Here is a 14,333-nt window from a genome sequence, read left to right as displayed (position 1 = left end):
CTCGAGAACGAACTACGAACTTAGGAACAAGGAGCGGCCAAGGGCAGCCCCGTCGAGGCCTGGCTGGACGAATCCAGTCCCGCCGGAGGCAGATGCTACCCCGGAGACAAGGTTTGCCAACTGTGCCACAAGTCAGTCCAGTACCAGATCTGACTACAGTCTCACAGGACACGATGTATGCTTCGATGTTTGAGCCTCTGAACAGATCTCTCGAAACATTCATCACCAAACTCTCGAAGTCAACCGAGAGAGGAGAGAGGTCAAGAAGGACACTGAAAAAGCCGAAGTCATACAAAGACGAGTCAGACGGCTGCATTGATACTTGGATAGAGGTGATGAAGTTACACTTTGAGGAAGAGAGTCTCTCCAAGAAACAAGAATGCAGCGCGCTAACGAGCAACCTGGAGGGTACTGCACTAAATTGTGTAATGGCGAAAAGAGCCAATGAGAGAGACAACGCTCGCAAGATACTCGACATCCTGCTGAATCGTTTCGGCTCTGGAGTACAGGGGCACCAGGCTATGGTGAAGTTCGAAAAGAGGCGTCAAAGAGATGACGAATCCATAGACAAATTTTTGGACGACCTTGAATTGCTTAGGAGGAGAAGTAATCCCGATGAGAGAATATCCAAGCGAAACTTGGCGATTGCTTCGAAGTTCATGGACGGAGTAAAGAGTGAGGAGTTGAAGACGATGTTGGCCACACACTTCACCCTGTCACTTGACCAGGTACCCACGCCCGATGATTTGCGTATGAAGTCACGCGAATATTTACTCATAAAACCGAGGGCGTAGAACCGTTACATCAATTATGGTAACTATAGCGGGACAAATACTGGTGCAAATTACAGTTGGTACAAACCTCGCGATGACATGGATAAGAGGAGGTCGTGTGCGAATTGTGGTTCGATGGACCATCACGTTTCCGCGTGTTCTGCATACAAACAGAACATGAAAGCAGTAGGCTGCTTTCTCGAGGACGTCGACGCGACCGACGAGGATCACGAAGAGTACGTCAGAGGGCTCATCATGAAATATGGTCCGAGGTGTTTCTTCTGTAATTTGGAGGGACACTTCAAGTCGGATTGTACTCAATTTTGGGATGCAGTGGCGGACGCGAAACATCCCCGCCACGAAGAGGCACTTTCGGGTGTCAAGGCCAGTCGAGCACGTCTGATGAACGAGGCCGAGTCTCGGAGAAAGCAGACGACACCGAGCACCTTTACGACTAAGAAGGTAAAGACACTGCCTGACGAGGTGGTAGCCTCGAACTTGGAGGCAGAGTCGTCTAGCCCACTCAAGGTGGATTACGGCCTGGCGGCAAGGACAGCGCTGCAGAATGTCAAACAAGACCTAGCCACGAAAGAGGTGGAGCAAGGGGTAAGGTCGGAGCTGGAGAGCACAGATCTTCGGGAAAGTTTTAATATTCTGGGTAAAACGACGAAAGTAGAAGACAAAGAGGAACCCAGGAAACAGGGACTAAAACTGAACGTTATATCTGGGAGAACTTTCGGCATGACGAAGGAGGGGACGAAAGTAATTTCCATTATCTCAGTCGCAGGGCACCAGGTGGTCAAGAACTTGAGTGAACCATCCGAGATTACACTAGTCCACCTGGACATCTATGCCGACTACCTGAAGGAGAAAGATCCCAAACTGGACTCCAGGGCAGTGCGAGCGCTGCTCACAACAGGAGGTCCGAGGCTGATGAAAGTGGATGGACATTATATCGATGTCCATGGCCCTTACCCGATTCTAATGAATGTGGATGGCATCAATATCTACACAAAAGCTCACATAACTGATGCGAACGATCAGATTGGCCGGATATACATTGGTCAAGAGGAGCTGAAGGTTAGACGAATCGGACACAACGCGGTGCTCGAACAAGATGCGGTGCACATAGGTTGCCAGGCCGATCTGGCCGCACACGTGCTGGACGTGCAAGGCAGACAACTTTCAGTAAAGGGACTGCTAGACACGGGAGCAGTGGTTAGTGTCATGCCAGTCAAAACTTGGACCGACATGGGTTTCGAAAGGTCGGATCTCATACCGACAAACATCAGGTTGGCAGCTGCCAATCAGGGAGCTATCTATGTGACTGGACGAACCCCGATCATTTCACTGCAGCTCGGAGGAAGACATCTTTGGATGAGCTTCCTAGTAGTGGAGAATTTGGACGAATCCGATCAGTTCATCTTAGGAAGGGATTTCGTGCGCAACTTTGATGTCACGATCGATCTCAATGACGGGTTGATTAGGATCAAGGATCCTGAGAGAAAGTATGAAAAGAGACCCCTTAATAAGATCTTAATTAACCAGGCCAAGGTGCCGATTTTCTTGATCGAAAAGTTACACTAAAACCAAACCAAGCCGTAGTAGCGACGTTTAGGATGAGGAACTTGAATGAACTCAGCAATGACAGACAGGTGTGTCTGGTACCAAATCCAAACACAAAAAGCTCGGCTATTTTAGGAAGAAGCTTCTCACTCACTCAGAGCGGACTGTGTGTGAGTGTGTTATTGATCACAGAAGCAACAACAGTGACAATACAGAGAGGAAAGAAACTTGGCTATGCTTTGCCTCTGAACACAGATTTTCAGAGTGTGGAGAACTTGAAAAAGTTTGATGTAACTAGATGTCCATTGCATGCGAACCAAGAATGTATAATGAGGTGAGTGAATGAATTGAAATCTTCTAGGAAATTGTTTTCAATGAAGTCGGAAAAAGATGATGGGCTGTCTAGTTGTTCCAACTTTCCTGAGAGGCCGACAAAAACAGAGTTAGCAGCGAATAAACCAGTCCTACCTGAGATAGAACATTTGAAGGGTAAAGAATCAGACAAGGAACTAGATTCGCTCAGAGCGGTGCTAAGTCGGAACGCAGACGTTTTTTCGAAACATGCGGCCGACATAGGTTGCTGTAATTTTGTAGAACACTAGATTGAGATAGAAGAGGGCTCGGTACCTCATAGGGAAGGGGCGAGAAGAATGACCCTTCACAAGTCAGAAGCGTGTAGGAAGGAAATCGAGATGTTAATGGAGTACGACATGATCGAGCTGTCGAAGTCCCCATGGGCTTGTGGCGTGGTCATGGCGAAAAAGAAAGGGGGACAACTCAAATTTTGTTGTGATTTCCGTTATCTGAACGCAGTGACTACGTGACTATAAAGGACGCATACCCGATTCCCCGCATCGATGAGAGCCTATCCAAACTGGGAGACGCGAAGTTCTTCACGACGTTGGATTTGGGCTCTGCGTTCTGGCAAGTGCCACTCAGAAAGCAAGATCGAGAGAAAACAGGCTTCGCGTGCGAGCTGGGATTGTTCCAGTGGAAGAGGATGCCGTTCGGATTGTGCAACGCGACGGCCACATTCCAGCGACTGATGGCCCAGGCACTCACGAGCATCACTAAGAAATACGGGAATCTCATCATGTGTTATGTCGATGACGTCGTGATTGCAACACCAACCTTAGAAGACCACATAGAGAGGTTGGAGAAGGTGTTTTCTTGCATGAAGCAGGCGGGTCTGAAATGTAAACCCTCTAAGTGTGAAATCCTCAGGGATTCCATAAAGTATCTGGGCCGCCTGGTGGACAAACATGGAGTGAGACCAGATCCTGAAGCGGTTGAAGCGGTGCTGACCTGGAAGGCACCTAAAACAGATACACAGCTGATGAATTTTTTTGGGATTCGCTAATTATTATCGAGAGTTCATCAAGGGGTATGCTGACAAAATATACCCCATGCAGCGGTTGATGAGAAACAAGGGCAAAAAGTTCACTTGGACTGATGAGGCACAAGTTTCATTTGAGAACATCAAACGTGAACTTTGCGAGGCACCGGTCCTCGGCATGCCAACAGAGAAGGGGATGTTCGTGCTGGACACGGATGCATCAGTGGTTGCGATATCGGGCATACTTCACCAGGAGCAGGAGTGGAACGGGAGAACGGTTCTTCGTCCGATAGCTTACGGGAGTAAAGTCCTGAGTGATACTGAGATGAAGTACGGCGCACCAAAAGCGGAGATGTTTGCGGTGATCACTTTCGTGGAAAAATACAGGGCCTACTTGGGGAGTGCTCCCTTCAAGTTACGTGTGGATAATTGTGCCCTTGCCTGGCTGAAAACCTATTCGATGGACCAAAGTTATATTGGTCGTTGGATCGTGCGCCTGGATGGATACCTCATGATCATAGAGCACCGTACCCGTGACAAGCATCAGAACGCAGATAGCCTCAGTAAAAAGACAGAATTTTATGAGCGCCTCGAGGAGAAGCAGGCTAACCAATCGGAAATCAAAGACGGGTTTTCATCTCTGGACAAGGAAACCTACGGCAAACTGCCACTTACTAGGTGGTTAGACAAGTCAGGGCATCCTATACCCGGACACCCTGACCTTCCAGTGGAAACGGCCGCGGAGATGAAACTTTTAGCCAGAGGCGAGCCCGTTCCGTCGGATCTGCTAGTCCGATCCAATTTGGTACAGCAAGAACTTACCAGGCTGGGTATAAACAGCATGGCTCTATTGAACAGGACGGTGAACGTGGCGCCGGACGTCATGGGAAAGCTCCGTGACTTGTTGTACAGGGAAGTGGATAGGCATGATCGTGAGTGGATGATCGTCACCGAGAGAACAGAGAAGAGGCCAGTGTCCATTCGCAGCCGAGGCGTTGAACGGGATTGCAGGTCGATAGTCAACCAGCTGGTGAGCTCGATGCCGAAGGAGGTCTTGTTGAGAACTTCGTTCACTGAATATGGGACACTGAATCAGACCCAAGCCACTGAGGAAGTCAGGATCAAGTCGAAATCTAGCTTCGCGAGGAGAGTGCATTTCACGGATGCAAAAGAAGAATACGAGCCGAGCCCAGATTGTTCGTCCGGGGACGAGACAATGTCCGGGGAGTCTGATACCTTCGAGCCAGTCAAGGACTACTTGTCTGAGGAGTCAGACACCTTTGAGCCCGTGCAGGACGACTTGTCCGGGGAGAGGTTGACGAGACAATCTAGGGGCAGATTTTTGTCCGGGGAGTCGGGTTCAAAGCGACCAATGGACAGAGTTTTGTCCGGGGAGTCGAGAAACATCTCAGACAACTTGGAATATGATGTTGGGGAATCAGTCAACTCAAGTGTTGACTCGAGGCCCCAGTCCTGGGACAACACATCTGAAACAACTTCCAATTCCGATATGTCACTGATCGCAATCCACTCCTTATTGGTAGACTGGAAGCAGCGCGGGCTGGACCGAGAAACGCATCAGGATCCAGACAGGGACATATACACCTCAGAAGAAGAGGGCACTGTGGTAGATAATGCCGCAGACGAGCTCGAGCTGATAGCAGTTTCGAAATGCCCAGCCAGATTGCTGCCACATGGTACGGTCGTCCGTACCAATCTGGAACCATCTGTGCAGGAAGCGACGCCTTTGAAAAAGATATGGTGTGTCAAGTTGATGGACGATGCTCATGCTCCGGAGATAATGAGTGGGCAAATGAACGTGGTAAAGACGTATTTGAAAGCCAGGTACAGGCTGTCGGATCTCCTAAGGGCTCAACAAAATGATAGAATGACGAGCAGTCTGAAGAGATGGATCGAGAATGGAGCACCTGACAAGGGAGACTTGGAAGAAGACAGCTACAAGATCTTGAAGCAATTCTACTTGAAGAGAAACGACTTGTTGTACCTGAACAAGGACGGAATCGTAGCCTGTAAACGTAAAGAGGAGGACAAGGTCCTTTATAAATACAATTCAATAGTGTTACCACAGTTGTACCAGACCAAATTGCTCTATCGCTCACATGATCACATGGGCCATCAAGGCGTGGACAAAGTGTACAACAGGATACAGAAACGATTCGAATGGCCGGGATTGAAGAAGGCTTGTGAGAAGTGGATCGCCGCATCCCCGTCATGTCAGCAGGCGAAGGATCCCAGGAAACTAAGGTTCCCCCTGCAGTCAATAGAGTCGTCGGGTTTCAACGAAGTGGTGCAAATTGATCATCAGAAAATCTGCATGACAGCAACGGGCTATAATCAGATGCTGGTAATGATCGACCATTTTACGAAGTATGCGGAGGCAGCACCCTGCATGACAGCATCGGCGGAAGAAACATGCGATCATTTGATAAATGTGTGGATAGCGAGGCATGGCTGCCCCATCACGTTCCAATCGGACAATGGCAAAGCATTCGTGGGTGATTTCACGAAGGAGTTAATGAAAAGGTCGCAGGTAGCGCAGGCCCACTCGATCACTTATCACCCGCAAACGAATGGCCTAGTCGAGAGGCAAAATTGCACACTGGTATCCATGCTGAGAGTCTATTGCTCGCGTTACATAGATGATTGGGACTAGCACTTGCCGCAAGTGGTGGGTGCTTACAACAGCACGGAGCATTCCACCACGGGAATAAGTCCGCACATGATGCTAACGGGTCACAAAAAAGCGCTCCCGTTGACGTTTTTCTACCCTGAATATGAGGGGAAGAGGACAGCACCGCAAACGTACGTGCGGGATGTTATTAGAAGACAGCAGGACCTCAATGACTTATGCAGGAGGAACAAGCAACAGGCGCAAATTAGACAAAAAAGGAGGTTTGATAAAAGGACAGCCGATGCGAAAGCCTACTCAGTTGGCGACTACGTCTGGGTGTTCCAGGAAGTGGTTTACCAAAAGGAACCAAGAAATTATTAAAGAAATGGCGTGGTCCATTCCAAATAACAGAGATGCACCAAGGAGGTCGTTTTTATCGATTGAGCACTGGAAGAGCAGCTCATTACGAAAATATCAAACCACACAATGCCTCGTCAGAGGACTGGTGCATCCCAGTGGACATGTAAGAGGGAGACTATTTGATAGTGGATCCTGCTTGTGAAGTGAATGAAAGGGGTACTCGCGACAAAAACGACGGGAATGAGGTGGTGGACGATTGCGACCTACCACTGGATCTGGAGTTGACCGAGCGAGTAGAGTTGGACGATGAAACTCTACCTTATGCCGAGGAAGACTGGGACTGCCCGGAACAAATCGAAATTGACAAAGGAATACAGCCTGACTTTCCTCTCACCATGGAAACACGCCAGAGCAAGAGAGGAAAAAACAAGAAGAGATACAATCCGTACGGCGAGGATTTCGTTGTAGACAGGATAGTTGTAAGTGATGTCATGGACTCGCTAGTGGGACTGGACGAAGTGGCGGTGCTAGAAGAAATCGACTTGGTGAATGATATGGATCAGGATTGGATCGTCAATCGATCAGAACCGGAAGTGGAGTTCGAACCAGAAGCGGAACAGACTCATGAGCAAGAACTAACGAACTTGCGCGTGCTCGAATGGCTCCATGATCTGCCGACAGATCCAAAGGAAACGATCCTGACGATTCAGGACGTCGATAAAGACGGCATCAAATACATCAGTCGTGACAATACCGAGTCCAACTGGGTCGCCCCAGATGGTCCTCTACGTGTTCCACAATCCAACCTCGATCTCCTAGACTTTGAGCAATTGACGGAGACGTCGATGGATATTTTTGTCCGGGGAGTGGGGGTAGGACTCACCCAGACCGAAAATCTGATAATAAAAAAAATTGAAATCGGCAAGAGAAACCGGAGAACTAGAGACAGAGGGCAAGAATGCTAAAAAAACCACCTTTTGGACGAATTTTTGAACCGTATTTCGATCTACCGAACCATTATTCAAACAATATCGTTATAACGGACAGCGATTTCAGACTCACGGAACGCACGTGCGCTATAGCGATAACCGCGGACGTAAGCTTCAAAACAGCACTAGCGGCTGATTTCAAAAGAGAGTATAAGAACGTCGAATTTTTATGGAAACAGAGGCCTGGTGAGGGGGGGGGGATGATAGCGCTGCCCCCTGTTGCATCACGGATACCAGGGAAATATTTGTGTTTCCTGGTTACCAAGGCCACTGATAGGCAACACGTAGATCCAAAGAGCTTGGTATTGGCCTTGACTCGACTTAGGGATTTTTTGGTTGAGAGAGGAGTGACCTCTCTCTCGTTGCCAGTATATGATCCTAATAGGGGAAAGCTACATCCGAGAGAGTTGTACGCACTTGTACATGTGATATTTTCAGAAACTGACAGAGGTTTACTTACATAAAAAAAACTATCTGAGCATATGCTAGGAATTGCATTTGGCGATAAGTGGTTTTTATTAAGTTACTTGATAAAATTTAGTGTCAAGTTTTAGATTAGGTTAAGTTTTAGGTACAAGGTTAGGGATTAGGTTTTTATGTGATAATATAGATGTGTGATGTTTATGTGTTTATGTGTTATGTTATTGTTATGATATGTTTTATGTTTCGTGTCATAAAAGACCTAGAGTACTCCAGGTCATCAAGGTGACAGCGCTCATTTGTGCTACCCTGACGCAGATACAGGTGGACGATTCACCTTGGTGCTAAATTTTTAAATCAGAATTGAGAAGAGAATTTCAATGAAGAGTTTTAAAGAGTTGAACGATGTTTAATCCAAAAATGATGGTTTTAAGTCGCGACTTGTTTTTTAGATCTTGATTGATCAGAAATTGTTTATTGAATTCATTGAATCAAACGAGACAGGAAGAAACTACACGACAGCAAGAATCAACACGATTAGAAATGGGTGACACGAACGAACTAATGGAATTCCTCTCAGCGAGTCTAGGAGCGACTCTAGACGAGATCTATCAGCGGCTGATCGATTGTGATTTTACACGAGAAGACCCGGGGCTGGCAATGTTTCGGGTCGCGCTCCTCAATGCATTAGGACGAGAGGGTCGAGGGAATCGCCCTACAGAAGTCGTGTTGATGTTGGCCTTCGGTGAGTCCGGGACCGCCGAGAGAGGTCGAAACCGACTGATGAGATGGCGGCGTGGAGAAATGTCTGGCCACGACCTGGCTCGTGAGCCAGGACTAGGTGAACAGAGGGACCACCGGCTAGGTGAGATGCCCTTACCCGTCCAACCTGCGCAGCCACTCATCGGAGCGAAGAGACAACGTGATGGACCAGACCCGTCACATTCGGTCGACTCTCCAACAGCTGCTCCTCCTCCGAAGAGAGTGAGGGTGAGTGAAATAGAGATCCAGACGTCGGAGACGATTGAGACGCTGGAGAAGAAGGAGAGAGATCAGAGCGAGCTGTGTGCCAAACTCCAGGAGTATAGGGCGATAGCTCGAGAAAGAGACGAATGGAAGAAGAAATATGAAGATCTACAGGTGGCCTACAAGGAGGATGAAATAAAGCACCCGAAGGAGCTGTATATGGCAAAGGTGAGCCAAGTGTCACAGAAAGTTCTGGCGACGATGAAATCCTCGGAGGGATCCAGCGACACACGCCCCAAGACAAGAGTACAGGAGCTGTGTGCATCGAGAGGGCCCGAGGCTCCTCAGCAGACACAACAGTCTGCTTCCAGTCAGAGGAACACAATACCAGACCCTTCTGACACCTACCTCGCTCCTCAGTTCCAAGAATCATTCAACCAAGTGGCCAGAGCAACAATGGATGAGATCAACCGAACCACTGGGCGGACATTGGGTAGGATCGTTCCTTCCCAACGTCGTGATCATTCATCCAATAGCTCGGAGCGAGCACCCCGCACGGTAGTGTCCTCGGGGACTGCGCATGGCGGAACCTTTCAGAAGTCCCGCGTGGTAGACATTAGGAAGAATCTGATGGCACGTCACCAGTTCACGCAAGTGGCTGCGGAGCATCCTCGAGCCTGTCTGAATGACATGAGCTGGAACCCCGCAACGAGCGACCAGGTAATTCCCCCAGGGAGTCGCCACTTGATCATAGGAGACAGTTTGGTGAGGGATCTGAATGAGATCTTCGTCTATGGTCAGACTACCACTCTGTCCTTTGGAGGAGCCTCAGTGGCTCACGTCATCAAGATGATGGAATTCCAGAGCGAGGATCACCTGGATACGCTGGTGATAATGCTGGGAACCAACGACCCCAGTGACTCCGGAGAGCAAGTGGGAGCCTCTGTTGGTATGCCTCCTGAATGAACTAAAGGAGAAGTACAGGCCCAGGCTTGTGGTGCTGTGCACGATACCACAAAACCCGCTGGTGGGCACCACAGTGGCAGATTTCATGAATGGCAACGTGACACGGTGGAATGAAATGATCCGTAATCTGGTGAGAAACAACCCTGACGAGCTGCGACTTCTGGATCTCGAGAACATGCTGCGCATGATTGATCACATCGCGCTTACCAGAGATGGAATACATTTCAACACCCAACGAGGGAGACACTGGTTCAATGATGTATTTCAGACGCAGTTGAGGGAAGTGGCGCAGGAGTCGAGGGCGACCAGTTCTCTGGCTCGGCCCAGCTCGACCGGAGGAAGTAGAATAAGGGCAAGCGTGCCCGAATCCCTCGTCAACCGCCTAGGGCCCTTGGCAATGGAGACGGCTGCAGCTACACCCATCGCTCCGAGCTCAAACGTAAGAGAGAGGCTAGGGACTGCTCCTCCTCCCAGAACACAACCGCTTGAAAGCCGACTCGGGAGATCAGTTGATCAGAACAGGAATAACTCCCAGACCGTGTCTAGCAGGAACGATCCGCCTGCCATGGCAAACCCAGCTTCAGCAGCCGGACCGTCTACGAGCGCCGAGCCAGTGGAGGGAGTTGAACCAGGCGGCGTGCTGCTTTGGAACCGATCAGACCCTAGTCATTGGGGACAGTACAAGACGGACATGTCCACGAAGTTGAACATGAGTACCCTGACGTGTCGGGAGGACGCAATGAAAATGATTGGCGGAGAAAGTCCCACAGTGTCGCGACTATATCGGATACCGGGCGTGGATTGGCTGCTAGCAGAGCAGGAGCAGTTCAGCTCTACGACTACGCTCCGGCACGCAGACTTGAATGGGTTGACTCAGGACAATACCTTTGGACCTTTGAATACCCGGTCTCTTACGGACGTCCGACAGAGAGCCCGGGAACTGACGCCACCTGCTCGCAAGGGCAAGTTTCAGGCAGAGAACAAGCCCAATAACAAGCATCACAAGATGTACAGGCAGTTTGCTAAACCACCCCGTCAGACGCCTGGCGAGTATTCGAGGGACTACCCCCGAACGACCACGGTGGATGGAGATGACAAGAGATATGGGAAACTGAAGGCCCCAATAGGCGACGGCCTGTTTGCAGCTTATGATCCCTTAGATATGAAAGCTGCCAAGTTTCTGATTGTGGCCAGTTCCGATTATCTCTATACGCCTCGTTCTCTCTTTTGGCCCGACGTGATTTTCTTGACGGCGCCTAAATTGGACTGGGGACAGGCAATAGGTATGATGATAAGTGTACGAAGGGTGGTCAGCATGGAGCCGCAGGTGATAGTGGTTGCAGGCTCAAATGATCATCTGCAAAGCAGGGGCTTGTTGACACGTCTGACGCATGGGTCGATCCCGAGCAACGAGGTCATCGGGGAGGCGATAATGACATTGCTCTCGGCGATGGCTGAGGTAGAAACAGCAGCAAAACAACGTTTCACCCAAAATGTAGTGAAGGTGGTCTTTGTGTTGTCACCAGGGTACGCTGCATTGCCAGAACCCCTTCAGTTTGTGTACACAATGGTCACAACGATAGCAGAGGGACGGTTCAACGTGATAATTCCTGCCCCAAACAGAGTGGTAGACCCAGACAATTACTACCCGTCCCGATCTGAGCTTCCTGCCGTTTGGGCTGACATTTCCAATGCCATACAGGGACTCAAAGATTGTAGCACAACTCGGTTGGTGCTAGATGAGGTTCTGGGGTTGGAGCTGTCCAACTTTGCCAGATTGCTGAAGTTAAGACCAGGGGTAGATGACGATCATCTGTTAGTATAACAGGTGGCTGATGATCTCTGGTTCAGACAGATGGATCATGCCGAGAATGAGCAGGGAAGGACAGTCAGGAAGAACATGACGTCAGCTGAAGAAGATCTCATGGCAATGGCTTTGCGCACCAAGCCGCACAACAACGTATGGTTGTACTTGTCACCAAGGCTGTGCACCTTGGGTGAGGACGCGTTCGATCATGCGCCGGCAGTGATAAAAGAGATACACGTGTATCTGAAGAACTTATTTGATGCCCGGGAGTTAGCTGGGGGCATGATGTTGAAATTGATGCAGGACGTAAACACGATGTCACTGGACAAGTTCCAAGCTGACGTGCTAGCCACGAGGGCACAGTATGAACGATCGGATGCCATCTTGGGTGGAATGGGAGTGGGATGGACGCCATCCTTCCTGTCGACGTGCTATCCGAGGGCATCTCGGAACCTGATCGCGAGTTTCGTCAAGGACATCAGGAAGTTGTCGATTGGCCTGATATTAGCCCTATACGTGACATTTGGTCATGAAAATGTCGTGAAGGGACCGGCGAACTTCTTCACCCAAGCGTTGGCAGATTTGAGATTGGATGGACTCCTGACTCTGATTGCCATGACCTACGGTCGACTGGGTGATTTGCTTGTGCTGTTGCGTTACCCTGAACAACTCCAGGGAACAAGCCGTGAGTTCAACGCGCAGTTGGAAACCGCCTCGCTCAGGAAGATGAAAGACTGGAGGACTCTCCTGCTCCAATATCTCTTGCAACAGAACAGAAGCGTCACGGGAGAAGATAAGGTGGCGACGGATGCGGGTGAGTGTAAGCAGTATTGTGGCATGCCCTTGCTGACAGATTTGGCTGTCATGATGCGGATCGATCCGTTGGCTCTGATTCACGGACTGCGGGAATTCGTCACGGTGGTGTATGGACCGGTGATGTCTTTCGCGTTCCCGGACGTGCAAGTCAAGGCATACAGGAATACTGTGTTGTATGTCAACCTGGTCTCAGCCGTGGATTGTTCCGTGCTGAGTTGGGTAGAGCAGAGGGAGCTGAGAGGGCTGGCCAGCGACGATAGGCTGTTCGGAAGAATAGCGGAGCCAGGTTGGGTGTTGATGGATTTCAACAACCACTTCAAGTGCCGAATGGGCCGTGAGGACCTTTCCCACATCCAGTTTAACCCGAAGCTTTGGAATTTGAGACCAGTAGTGAAGGATACAGGAGCGGCTATGAGAGTCCCACTCTTGCCAGAAGCCTACGCACACGCGAAAGAGAACCAGCAAGCGTGGCTTTCTGGGTCCAGGCTGCTGCCGGACCAATGCCCTCGATATCCACCGATAAGTAGGATGTTGTTGGGAGTCACATCTCCCGTTTTTGCCCCTCGCATCGGAGCAGCTCGTGATGCAGAGAAGAGAATGCTGAAGTGGAGTAAAGGGATGCAGCCGCACTTCATCAGCTGGAATGTTGCAGCCGCGCACACGTTTGACTTCTTATTTTCTGATGCTTGGAGTAGGAAAAAGATCAAGGCACTACCTTCCAGGAGACCAGAGGTCTCGGCTGAAATGTGGAACGAAGTGTATACTCCCACAGATGACTTATCAAGACTGAAGTGGTCAGGAGAGGTGACAGTAGTGATGCTGGAAGTGGCAAAGGAGAGCAGAGGAGGCTCATACATAACGATAGAGGACCTGGCACCACATGGCGAGGAGTCCGTAGAACTCCTGGTGAACGATGAATTGTTTTATCACGCAGGAGACATGACCGTACCGGCTCGGCCGGGCTCGGGCATAGACACACGACAAGGCCTTTCAGGACCCAAGCCGAAACCTGATGCAGATGACGATGAATTGATGGATCAGGACGATAACGATAACGACATCGAGGGAAAGACGGGAAAACAGGGTGAGACGGATCTAGGAGCGTTGGAGAGAGACTTGCTAGAATACCGGTTCAGTGAAGACGACGATGGGGAAGTCGATGGGAGTCTATTGCTGATGACGCCATCGTCTTTCATGTCCCCTACAAAGGAGGCGTCGGCTGACTTATCTCCGATGGACCCAATAAGTCAGGCGAGAGAGTGCCGAAGCAGGGATCCGCAAAGATTGCTCCATGAGTCACCGAGGAGGAGAAAAATCGAAGAATCAATGAGGGTATCCTTCCTGAGTACGCTACCGGAAGAGGAATGGGAGAGATATCAAAGTGAGTTAGAAGGCAAGACACGGGCGACCTGGAGCCGAGTGAATTTCTTGGAAAGGTCATGGGACGTGATACGACGCTATGGGACGCAGTCCATAATGTAGGTGGGATTGAACCAATCCATCATGCGTGAGGTCCTGGAGAAAATAGTGAACTCCATGGAGTCGGATGTTCTGACCGAGTAAGTTACAGAAGACAGTGCCGATGATCAGCAGGTCACAAAGGAATTACCTGTCAGACGAGCCAGAAAGGGGCTGAAGCGACTAAAAGGGAAGACAGGAAGTCGAGCCGTGAACCCGAGAGTGGTGATGTCGAAAGCCAGCG

General features: G+C 49.9%; 1 protein-coding gene across 1 annotated transcript in view; it reads right to left on the bottom strand.

Annotated features, from left to right (window-relative positions):
* The window catches only part of LOC134846062 (protein angel homolog 2-like), a 513,790-nt gene that overhangs the window by 473,974 nt on the left and 25,483 nt on the right, over positions 1 to 14,333 (bottom strand). The window lies entirely within an intron of this gene.

The sequence above is a fragment of the Symsagittifera roscoffensis genome, chromosome 5 (assembly GCF_963678635.1).
Source record: "Symsagittifera roscoffensis chromosome 5, txSymRosc1.1, whole genome shotgun sequence".
In the NCBI taxonomy this organism is placed as follows: Eukaryota; Metazoa; Xenacoelomorpha; order Acoela; family Convolutidae; genus Symsagittifera; species Symsagittifera roscoffensis.
This window is presented reverse-complemented; position numbering and strand designations above follow the sequence as displayed.